Raw genomic sequence first — 11,005 nt, 5'->3', positions numbered from 1 at the left:
GTAGTGATGGCGGTCTGACAACGTGTTTCAAACAATTAACTGCGCCAACCACAAAACCACCACGGCCCCGAAGGTTGCTTTAGTACGGGAAAATCATGTGACATATTACCAGGGCAGTTGCACTTTATCAACACCCGTGCCCACCTGTTAACCCTCCCCTCCGATTTTCTCACAGACACGCGTTACAACCGGAAAGATGCCAAACATAAAACAACACACACAAACCTACAGGCAAGTCCTTTAAATTTAAAATACATACAAATAGCTCCGCGGCATGAAAACAAAACGTCAATGCAAGTCTAAGGTACTTGGCTCGGCGGCCAAAATCATAATTTAAAAAAATCAACAGACCCCGCGGCTGCACCAGTAATAGCCTTCCTGACTCGCACCGAGTCAACGCTAACCACTTAATGCGCGATCCCAGTTTAGGCGTGTAGGGGACTAAACACTCTGAAGTGATGAATTTTCACCCCCGCTGCATGGGGGGTGACGTCAACGACACATATTCTTACGCTATTTGTGCACAAAGCGGACCATATATGAACACGTACACCAACATAAACGGAGATAAACTTAGCCTACAAAGAAAGAAAATGGATTCACAATATTGTGATTGAATTCGTTTAATTCGGTGGGGGAAAGACTACTCCCGTAAACTTGACTGCATATTACAGGATATTGCAGAGACAGTGCACTTGTAAGTGTCATAACAACAATCAGATTTGTTCTACCGTGCCAGTTTTAGTAGTGATTTATGTGAAATGTATTTTTGTGCAATGCGCAACCACTTAATATTTCGTATTTGAAAATGCAAATTATTAATACATCTATAATACATTATATTTTCATAAGAAAACAATTAAGTGATCTGAGTCTCCGTTGAGGGGGTGGGGCTGTAGCCACGAGGGGGTGACGCCCCCTTTCGCCCCCCCACGGCGCCGGGTCTGGCATGTTCTCCCCGTGTCCGCGTGGGTTTCCTCCGGGTGCTCCAGTTTCCCCCACAGTCCAAAGACATGCAGGTTAGGTTAACTGGTGACTCTAAATTGAGCGTAGGTGTGAATGTGAGTGTGAATGGTTGTCTGTGTCTATGTGTCAGCCCTGTGATGACCTGGCGACTTGTCCAGGGTGTACCCCACCTTTCGCCCGTAGTCAGCTGGGATAGGATCCAGCTTGCCTGTGACCCTGTAGAACAGGATAAAGCGGCTAGATGAGATGAGATGAGATAATAACATTAAACAGAAAGAAGTCAAGAAGATCGACAATTACTCCCAGCTGAGACAAGAGATTGGAAGACTGTGGAATAAAGAGACAACTATAATTTGGAGCCTTCAGGTCCATGCCAAAGAAGCTAGATTCTTCTTCTTCTTCTGGCTGCTGCTGGTAGGGAGATCCACACATCCACAGTGAGTCTGTTCCACATAAGTTTTTACACCAGATGCTCTTCCTGACACAACCCTCCCCAAACTATCCATGCTTGAGACCGGCACTAAGTATGCACTGGCTTGTTGGGTTTTTTTTACCTAACCTGCATATCTTTGGACTGTGGGGGAAACCGGAGCACCCAGAGGAAACCCATGCAGAGACATGCAAACTCCACACAGAAAGGACCCCGTCGTCCATGAGGTTCAAACCCGGAACCTTCTTGCTGTGAAGTGACAGTGTTAACCACTACACCACCATGCCGCCCAAAAGAAACTAGATTACGACCTGGAAAAGACAGAAATAACACCAGACATCACCACCTTACAAAAGAGTGCTCTTCGAGGATCAGCTAACATCATCAGAAAGTTGCTGTCCGTCTAAGGTTGTGAAGACTTGATAGGCATGCGTAAGAACGATTTCCAGTTTAGTAAGACCTTAAATGTGGAAAAACAAGTATGACATTGCCATAATACAGACTTAATATTCCATGATAATGAGATCCTCTTCTTAACATTCTGACTGATCTCATTTTTATGAGATACTCATTCATTATCGTAAGATATTAAATCATTATTATGAGAAACATTCTCATTATTATGGTGGCAGAAATGGGCTTCCATACAAATCCCACTCTATGCCCTAACACTTTTAAATATGTTCTCTGTGGTAACAATGACGATGAGGAAATAGATCATACTGCACACATAACCTTTACATTGCATACGTGTTTCTGTCGGAAAATAATCAACAATCACAGGTTGGTGCGATGGAGTTACTGATACTTCACTGAGTGTTGACTTTTTGCCTATGATGTCACATCACACCATATCCTGACGTCCCCCCATCACACACACAACTTCCTCCTTCATTTAGATGTGGCCAATTCCTACCCACGACACAGGTCTCCCCAATCACATGACAGCGACCAACCATGGAGGGTGAAGGTCATCATGGGGCTTCCTCCGAGGCATGTGATGTCAACCGTCTTGAACTGCTGTTTATGCAAAGTTTGAGACTGGCGTAACAGGAACACACTTGGAGGAATTTATAACATATAAAAATATGTTGAAAGTCTGAAAGGTGCGATGCTAAGATTTCTGTCAGGACTTTTAATTAACACTGATGGAAGGAGTCTCCAGTGTCAGTGGTTTGTAACAGTTGAATGTTTCAAGACAGAGAGGAATAATGTTCAGAGAATGATTTGCTGATATTCTCCAAGTCTGAATGTCAGAAAAGAAAGTTAAACTTTGTACTTTTACACCACCACCCCAATCTCTTTCCCAACTACTGTCAGATTATTTCAAAATAAACAATGATCTAGAGCAGTGGTTCTCAAACTTTTTATACTCTGTACCACCTGAGAAAATATTGAGCTCTCTGAGTACCACCATGATGACCAACATTATAGTATAGCAGCATAGGCCTTCCCTATTAGCTTCAGCCACACAGGAGAGATGTTTATTCCTTATTATGGTTATTTATTGATAGCTGTTAACACCGAATCAGACATTTACAACTCTGTCCAACAATTCTCACATACTCCTACATACACACTCAAATTGCAACTGAATGAAAATGGCACAGAGCCATACAGTACATATTCGACCTCTACAAAATTATGCTCCTAATCTGGCCCACAGATAACACAAACATCAAGTCTTTTTTTCTCAGCAGAAGATATGTGAAACATCAAACATCTCAGCACAAAAAAAGGAAAAAAAAAAAGAATCCTGAAGACTTGCATTGCCACAAAAATGTAAAAGCCAGACATAATTTTTCACATTCTCACACGTAGCTACACATTTCTTTTGAAACGTTGTATTTATTATGCACTGTATGTTTCAGGGGGGGTTTTTTTAGCTGAAAATGTTAATGCGAAAATATGACTGGGCGGCACGGTGGTGTAGTGGTTAGCGCTGTCGCCTCACAGCAAGAAGGTCCTGGGTTCGAGCCCCGGGGCCGGCGAGGGCCTTTCTGTGCGGAGTTTGCATGTTCTCCCCGTGTCCGCGTGGGTTTCCTCCGGGTGCTCCGGTTTCCCCCACAGTCCAAAGACATGCAGGTTAGGTTAACTGGTGACTCTAAATTGAGCGTAGGTGTGAATGTGAGTGTGAATGGTTGTCTGTGTCTATGTGTCAGCCCTGTGATGACCTGGCGACTTGTCCAGGGTGTACCCCGCCTTTCACCTGTAGTCAGCTGGGATAGGCTCCAGCTTGCCTGCGACCCTGTAGAACAGGATAAAGCGGCTACAGATAATGAGATGAGATGAGAAAATATGACTTTCCCCCGCGTACCACCAGAGAGCGCTCGCGTACCACAGTTTGAGAACCACTGATCTAGAGACCATAAAGACCAAAATTACTTCCTGCCTCAGAGTCAGGAAGTAATTTTCGGTTTGAGACACACCCTGGACATTTTTACCGGAAGTATGTCGAGTCAGGTGACTAATGTCTGCAGACAGCTGCTTGGTGGAGTTCAGAATAATAGTCTGGTGGATAAACATGGCTTTGACGTTGATGATGCACTGAACCTTTCATGGCAGTGGATAAGATCTGTTCAGCAGGGCTTTTTCATTGGATCAGTTGCATCTCTAAAGTCGAATCTTAAACGGTTTTGTATCAGTTCTGTGCAAAAGTCTAGGCACGTGCAAAGAAATGCTGTGAAACAAAGATGCCTTCAAAAATGATGCAGTTGTACTTTAAAAATGCTATAAAATCAATAAACAGTCGTGAACTCAACAAAGTCAGTCTTTGGTGTGACAATTCTTTGCTTTAAAAAAAAATCAGTAGTCTCAGATAGACTTTATACAGATTTATAAGGAAATGAGATGTAAACTTTCCTGAGCATCTTCCAGAAGCAGCCACAGTTCCTCTGGACACTTTGACTGTCACACTTGCTTCTTATTTTTTGCAGCAAAACCCAGCAGCCTTCATGATGTGTTTTCGGCTGAAAAGTGGCCTGATATGTCATATCGCGTTGCTTTCTTCGCTGATATCCTGACATTTCTGTTGGAAAAGTAATGTTTGGACAAATACAGTGTTGTCAGACTGACATCATTGCATTACAGGTATTTAGCAGACGCTCTTATCCAGAGCGACATACAACATACCCAGAGCAGCCTGAGGAACAGCTGGGGCCTTGCTCAAGGGCATTTCAGCCACTCCTGATTGTCCAGGGAATTGAACCAGCAACCTTTTGGTCCCTAAACTGCTTCTATAACCATTAGGCCATGGCATCCCCCCATAATCTCATTCTCATCTCATCTCATGATCTCTAGCCGCTTTATCCTGTTCTACAGGGTCGCAGGCAAGCTGGAGCCTATCCCAGCTGACTACAGGCGAAAGGCGGGGTACACCCTGGACAAGTCGCCAGGTCATCACAGGGCTGACACATAGACACAGACAACCATTCACACTCACATTCACACCTACGCTCAATTTAGAGTCACCAGTTAACCTAACCTGCATGTCTTTGGACTGTGGGGGAAACCGGAGCGCCCGGAGGAAACCCACGGGGAGAACATGCAAACTCCGCACAGAAAGGCCCTCGCCGGCCACGGGGCTCGAACCCGGACCTTCTTGCTGTGAGGCGACAGCGCTAACCACTACACCACCGTGCCGCCCTGCATTCATGATGACATGACATTTCCCATATTCATTCCCATTGAAAGCTTATTCCAGAGGAATTTGTCTGATGGATTTGTGAGAGATATTATGCAAATAAACGGCATTACAATAATAAGAAGAGGAAGAAGAATTGGGTGTTTTCACGTTTTATGGTTTTATAAAGTGTGCAAATGTACACATATTTAATTCCATCAAGCCTCGTTTGTATCAGTGCATGCAAATCAATTCACCTGTAAACGAATAACACACAAAAAACACAGGTAAAAAAATTAAGAAATAAAAATTGATAGATTTAGTAAACGTGAGGAGGAAGAGGTCAAGCGGGGAGAGCAGAAGCAGCTGTGTTTGAATTTCAAAATTCAAATCTGAAAACTGTTAAAACTCTGAGGTAATAATAAATAAAATAAAAGAGCGACCGTTGGTTATAGTCAGAAATATAGAATTAACTTGTGTGGAATTAATAGAAATAAAACAGAAATGCAGGAAGATAATTGTTTCTGCTGTTCGTTTGGTTCAATAATAATGTCTGTGGCACTTTTAGCTGGTAAGTTTAAATATTAATAAGCTAAAATTAAGAAGCTAAGCTCATGGAAAATTGGCCTGTCTATCTATCTATCTATGAAGAAGTTTAAAAAAAACAGTCAGTAGTAATGTAGGCTCGTGTAGGCCTTTATCTGTATTGATTCCCAGAAACTATGTCGGTTCAACACTCGGGTCTCTCTAACCCTTGTCTTATTACATTTTATATATTTTACACGCTGTCCAAAAGACATGATATTGATATGACTGCGGTCCACATCACATCTGATGAGTGGGGACCTGGTTGTGACGTTGTTGGCGTTGCGTCTCAGCTCGCCGTGCCAGGTCAGCTTCAGTCAGAACCTTGCCATGTCCTGTCTTGGAGCGCCATGTATCACGGTCATCTGTGAGCTGGTGCCAGTTGTTGTCAAAACCACACATCTTCAAGTCTTCCTTTGCGCAGTCCTTCCATCTTTTCTTAGGACAGCGCCTTGATCTTTTCCCGTGGGCTAGTTCCCCAAACAGCAGTTTCTTGGGCATACGTTCATCGTCCATTCTGCAAACATGACCGAACCATCGGAGACAATTGATTCTTATAATTGTCTCAATGGTGGTGCAGTTGGCTCTGCCGAGGACCCCAGTATTTGTTATATGATGCCACCACTTGATGTTGAGTAGACGGCGTAGAGAGCGTTGATGGAACATTTCCAGCATATGCAGGTGTTGTGCTAGTGTAGGCCAGGTTTCACTTCCATATAGCAAGGTAGGAAGGACAATTGCTTGGTATACAGTCAATTTGGTGTTGATTGATAGGCCTTTCCTGTCTCAGCATCTAGTTCTTAGGGAGCTGAATGTGAAAGCGGCTCTGCTGAATCTCTTCTGGCTCCAGGTCACCATCATCTGTCATATCGCCACCAAGATACGTGAATTTGTGCACTTTATTTAACTCGAAGTCATCAATAATGATTGCTGGTGGATCAGAGCACTGTATGTGCATGACTTCTGTTTTGGGCTTGCTGATAGTTAGCCCCCAATCCTTACACGTATCATTGAGTGCTGTAGCTGCATTTTGCAGTGAAGCATGTGTTCTTGTTCCAAGAGCTGCATCATCTGCATATAGAAAATCACTCAATCTTGATGTTTTAGCCGACTTTGATTTTAGGCGGCGAAGGTTATAAAGGTTACCATCCAGTTTATGACGTATGTCAATTCCAAAGTCAAGCATAGACTGGTGAGCTTTTCGCAGCACATAGGCAAAGAACAAGATAAACAGAGCAGGAGATAAGATGCATCCTTGCCTGAAGAGCTCCCTTTATCTGTGTTAATTCCCAGAAACTATGTCGGTTCAACACTCGGGTCTCTCTAACCCTCGTCTTATTTCATTTTATATATTTTACATGCTGTCCAAAAGACATGATATCGATATAATTATTATTTTATTGACAGGTCATCACTCCAAATCCATCTTCAGCATGACAAGCAACAAAGGACCTGAGACAGACCTGAGAGTGAGACTGCACATACTTAAAGGTAGGCAGCTAACCTGCTAACACACCTTCACACTGCTCCTGTGTGTGCATGTGTTTATGAAAGGTAAGATATAAATTCAGTTATAGATTGTTATATTGTTCCTATTATTACTATTTCAAGGGATATCATTGAAATTTGTGTCATGAAATCTCTGCATCAATCAGGAGTTGTTCAGCTTGTAATGCTACTATTGACCACACGATGGCGGCAGAATCACATCAATTGAGCATTGAGCATTTGCAGCAACTGCTAGGTGGCCACAAGTTTGAAGATTTGGGAAAGCCAAAGAGAAATATTAAAGTTATACATCTGTACAGAACAACATACTGACACAAAAAAGTAGCACCTGCTCTTATTTTGCTTGTTGTTGGGTTTTTTTTTTGGGGGGGGGGGGGTTGTAAAATGTACACACTTCATGACACACTGGTTCATTTGAGTCAACTTTATTTTGGTAATTACCAGCTGTCCATAGTTCTTACATGGTTCTTACATGTGACAAAATCTGATGATCACAAGATAAACACTGAATAATATGGGATAATAAAAATCAATTTGAGGGCGGCACGGTGGTGTAGTGGTTAGCGCTGTCGCCTCACAGCAAGAAGGTCCTGGGTTCGAGCCCCGGGGCCGGCGAGGGCCTTTCTGTGCGGAGTTTGCATGTTCTCCCCGTGTCCGCGTGGGTTTCCTCCGGGTGCTCCGGTTTCCCCCACAGCCCAAAGACATGCAGGTTAGGTTAACTGGTGACTCTAAATTGAGCGTAGGTGTGAATGTGAGTGCGAATGGTTGTCTGTGTCTATGTGTCAACCCTGTGATGACCTGGCGACTTGTCCAGGGTGTACCCCGCCTTTCGCCCGTAGTCAGCTGGGATAGGCTCCAGCTTGCCTGCGACCCTGTAGAAGGATAAAGCGGCTACAGATAATGAGATGAGATGAGATGAAAAATCAATTTGAAATAATTGGTTCATTTGTCTTCAGGAAGTACGTTATCCTGGTCAGAGTTGTAGGGAAACTGGATCCTATTCTGGGAACACTGGGTGTGAGGTGGGACCACACCCTGGATGAACACGCATTCATTCCTTGGGATGATCTAGCGTCGCCATTTTATCTACTGGCTTGATTTTTTTTGAAGGTGTGAGGAAAGTAGAGAACCTGTAGAAAACCCTGACAGCCTGGGAAAACATGGCGCTGTGAGGCAGTGATGTGACTCACTGGGCTGCCAGCCTCAAATTTAAAAAATATTGTGAAACCACAAATAAGCAATATTGCCGGAGAAAGCGTGCTGTTGTCCTGAATGTCAGCATGGTTTCGAATATCGTATCTGTGATTCGCAGATATTCATGACAACAGCAACAGTGCGATATTGCTTTCACAGGCAAGACAGTAATATTGAGTATCTGACATTTCAGACACAATATGGCCAAATATTTTTTTTTTCTCTGTCAACAAAAATAGTTGCCAAAGAAGGAAGCACACGACTGGATAGACCATTGCGTTTTGCCATAGTAACGCACAGACTGAATGCCAGCCTATAGTAATTGTAGTAATGGCTTCGGTGTAACTAAGTATTGCTAGAATTCTTATTTTATGTTGTGAACACACACAAGTGGAGTGATACAAACAGTATATCGCTACTTGGTCAGTTAAATTTGTGGACCAGAGCTAACTGTCAAAATTATTAGCATTACTAACTAACTAACTAACTAACTGACTGACCAACTAGAAATATACTGTATGCTGTTCTGGCAGCTGAAAGTTTTACTAAGACACTATGTCGGTTTACAGGAAATTAGTTGGCCCTGCACAAATTCGTTAGCCTAGTAAACTAGACCCACCTGCCTAGCGGCCAAAAATATTTTTGCCTAGCGAGTGGGTCTAGCCTCGCACCATATAAACAAAACACCCCGGGCATCAAATCGTGCCCGCCAATCACAACGCAAGGTTTTTGTTTGGATTCTTTGGGCGGGCTTTTGCAGGAGTGACGACAAGGCTGCGCGACGCTGGACAAAGCACAACAGGAAAGATGGCTACGGCTAGTGAACAGCGCTCGTTTGACTCTGCTTTGGAATCAGTTTTAGAAGAATTAGACTTGGAGTTTTCGTTGAAACATGAGCAGGAAGAGGCTCTCCGCTCATTCCTTTTCAAGAAGGACGTTTTCGCTGTTTTGCCGACCGGCTATGGCAAAAGTCTGATCTACCAGCTGGCTCCGCTCGTAGCCAAAAGGATGGGGCTAGTTTGTGCAGTACGAAGAATTAATAAACAGCTTTGAAACATTACTTTTTGATTGTTTCTTATTTTCCCGTTATTTTAAATTTAAGGGAAATTATTTCACCAAACACCACTAAATAAAAACTCTCAAAAACAGTTTAAGCAAACCCTTGAAAAACACTTGAAAAAAAATGAGTGTATGTGGTACAGACTCCAAACTTGTGGTCATTATCTCCAAACTTCTTAATATCTAGAACCTGTTTATTAATTAATACGCATTTTGAAAAATTATTTATTTCAAGGCCTCCCCCACTGCTTTCTGTCGCTCTGACTACGTCACAGTCACTGTTGCGCTGATTGGTCAGAGCTGAAAGACAGCGGGTTGTTCCTCCCACACCCTTCGGAAATGTCTACGAGCGAGGCCAGACTAAATATTCACATTTAGTCTGGCTTGCCAGGCTCATCTCATCTCATTATCTCTAGCTGCTTTATCCTGTTCTACAGGGTCGCAGGCAAGCTGGAGCCTATCCCAGCTGACTATGGGCGAAAGGCGGGGTTCACCCTGGACAAGTCATCACAGGGCTGACACATAGACACAGACAACCATTCACACTCACATTCACACCTACGGTCAATTTAGAGTCACCAGTTAACCTAACCTGCATGTCTTTGGACTGTGGGGGAAACCGGAGCACCCGGAGGAAACCCACGCGGACACGGGGAGAACATGCAAACTCCGCACAGAAAGGCCCTCGCCGGCCACGGGGCTCGAACCCCGGACCTTCTTGCTGTGAGGCGACAGCGCTAACCACTACACCACCGTGCCGCCCGGCTTGCCAGGCTACAAATTCATAAACATTTAGTAAACGAAAAGAATATTCAATCATCTCTCACATGAAAGTGATCCACATATGTGACTGTGAAATAGGAAAGAATTTTAATTCAGAAATCAGGCTGTTAGTTTGTTTGTTTTTTTCTTCTTCCTTTCCCTGCCTGTACTCTTTTCACAGGCCTGTTAATGCACAAAGGTCTATTATGGGTCAGTTTGTGAAAAGAAAATATAAATGGGACAAAAAGTGTTGGCTTTTCAGAGTTTGGTTTTGTATTATTATTATTGTTATTGTTGTTATTGTATTGCATTGGTAGTACAAGGCAGAGCATGCTGTTTTGCACAGAGGAGGAATCAGCAGGGTTCTACATGTGACGAGAGGCCAGGCGTCGCTGATGTAACCACACCGCCGTTACACTGAAATCTGTTTCTGTGGAACAACTTTTACGGGTAACAAGTTGCAGTGATCACAGATTTTGTTCCGATTGAGATGAATTCAGATGTTGGGCTCTACCTGAAATGTAGCTGTTACAACAGGAATTAAATAAATACACTTTAGGCTAGAAGGCATTTAAAAAAAATATTTTAGAGCAAACTTAGCTGATGAATGGATGAGAAAACGTTGGTTATGATGTTTTTACTTGTACGGTATAGTTCAAGCAAAATCAAAAACCCCAGTGCAGTTTTCAGGAGTAACATCAGGATATTTTCGACCTGATTGATATCGAATCCCGTGTCCACATGATTTCCACAGATAGCGTTATATAAGGCGTTACATAACAACAGGCTGAGAAACAGCCACATGGCTTTGGCAGATAAACAAGGCTTCAAAGAAAAAGCTAACCACATGCAGCTTTTCCACAGGAAAAAAAAAACTT

Source organism: Neoarius graeffei, chromosome 26 (assembly GCF_027579695.1).
Source record: "Neoarius graeffei isolate fNeoGra1 chromosome 26, fNeoGra1.pri, whole genome shotgun sequence".
NCBI lineage: Eukaryota > Metazoa > Chordata > Actinopteri > Siluriformes > Ariidae > Neoarius > Neoarius graeffei.
This window is presented reverse-complemented; position numbering follows the sequence as displayed.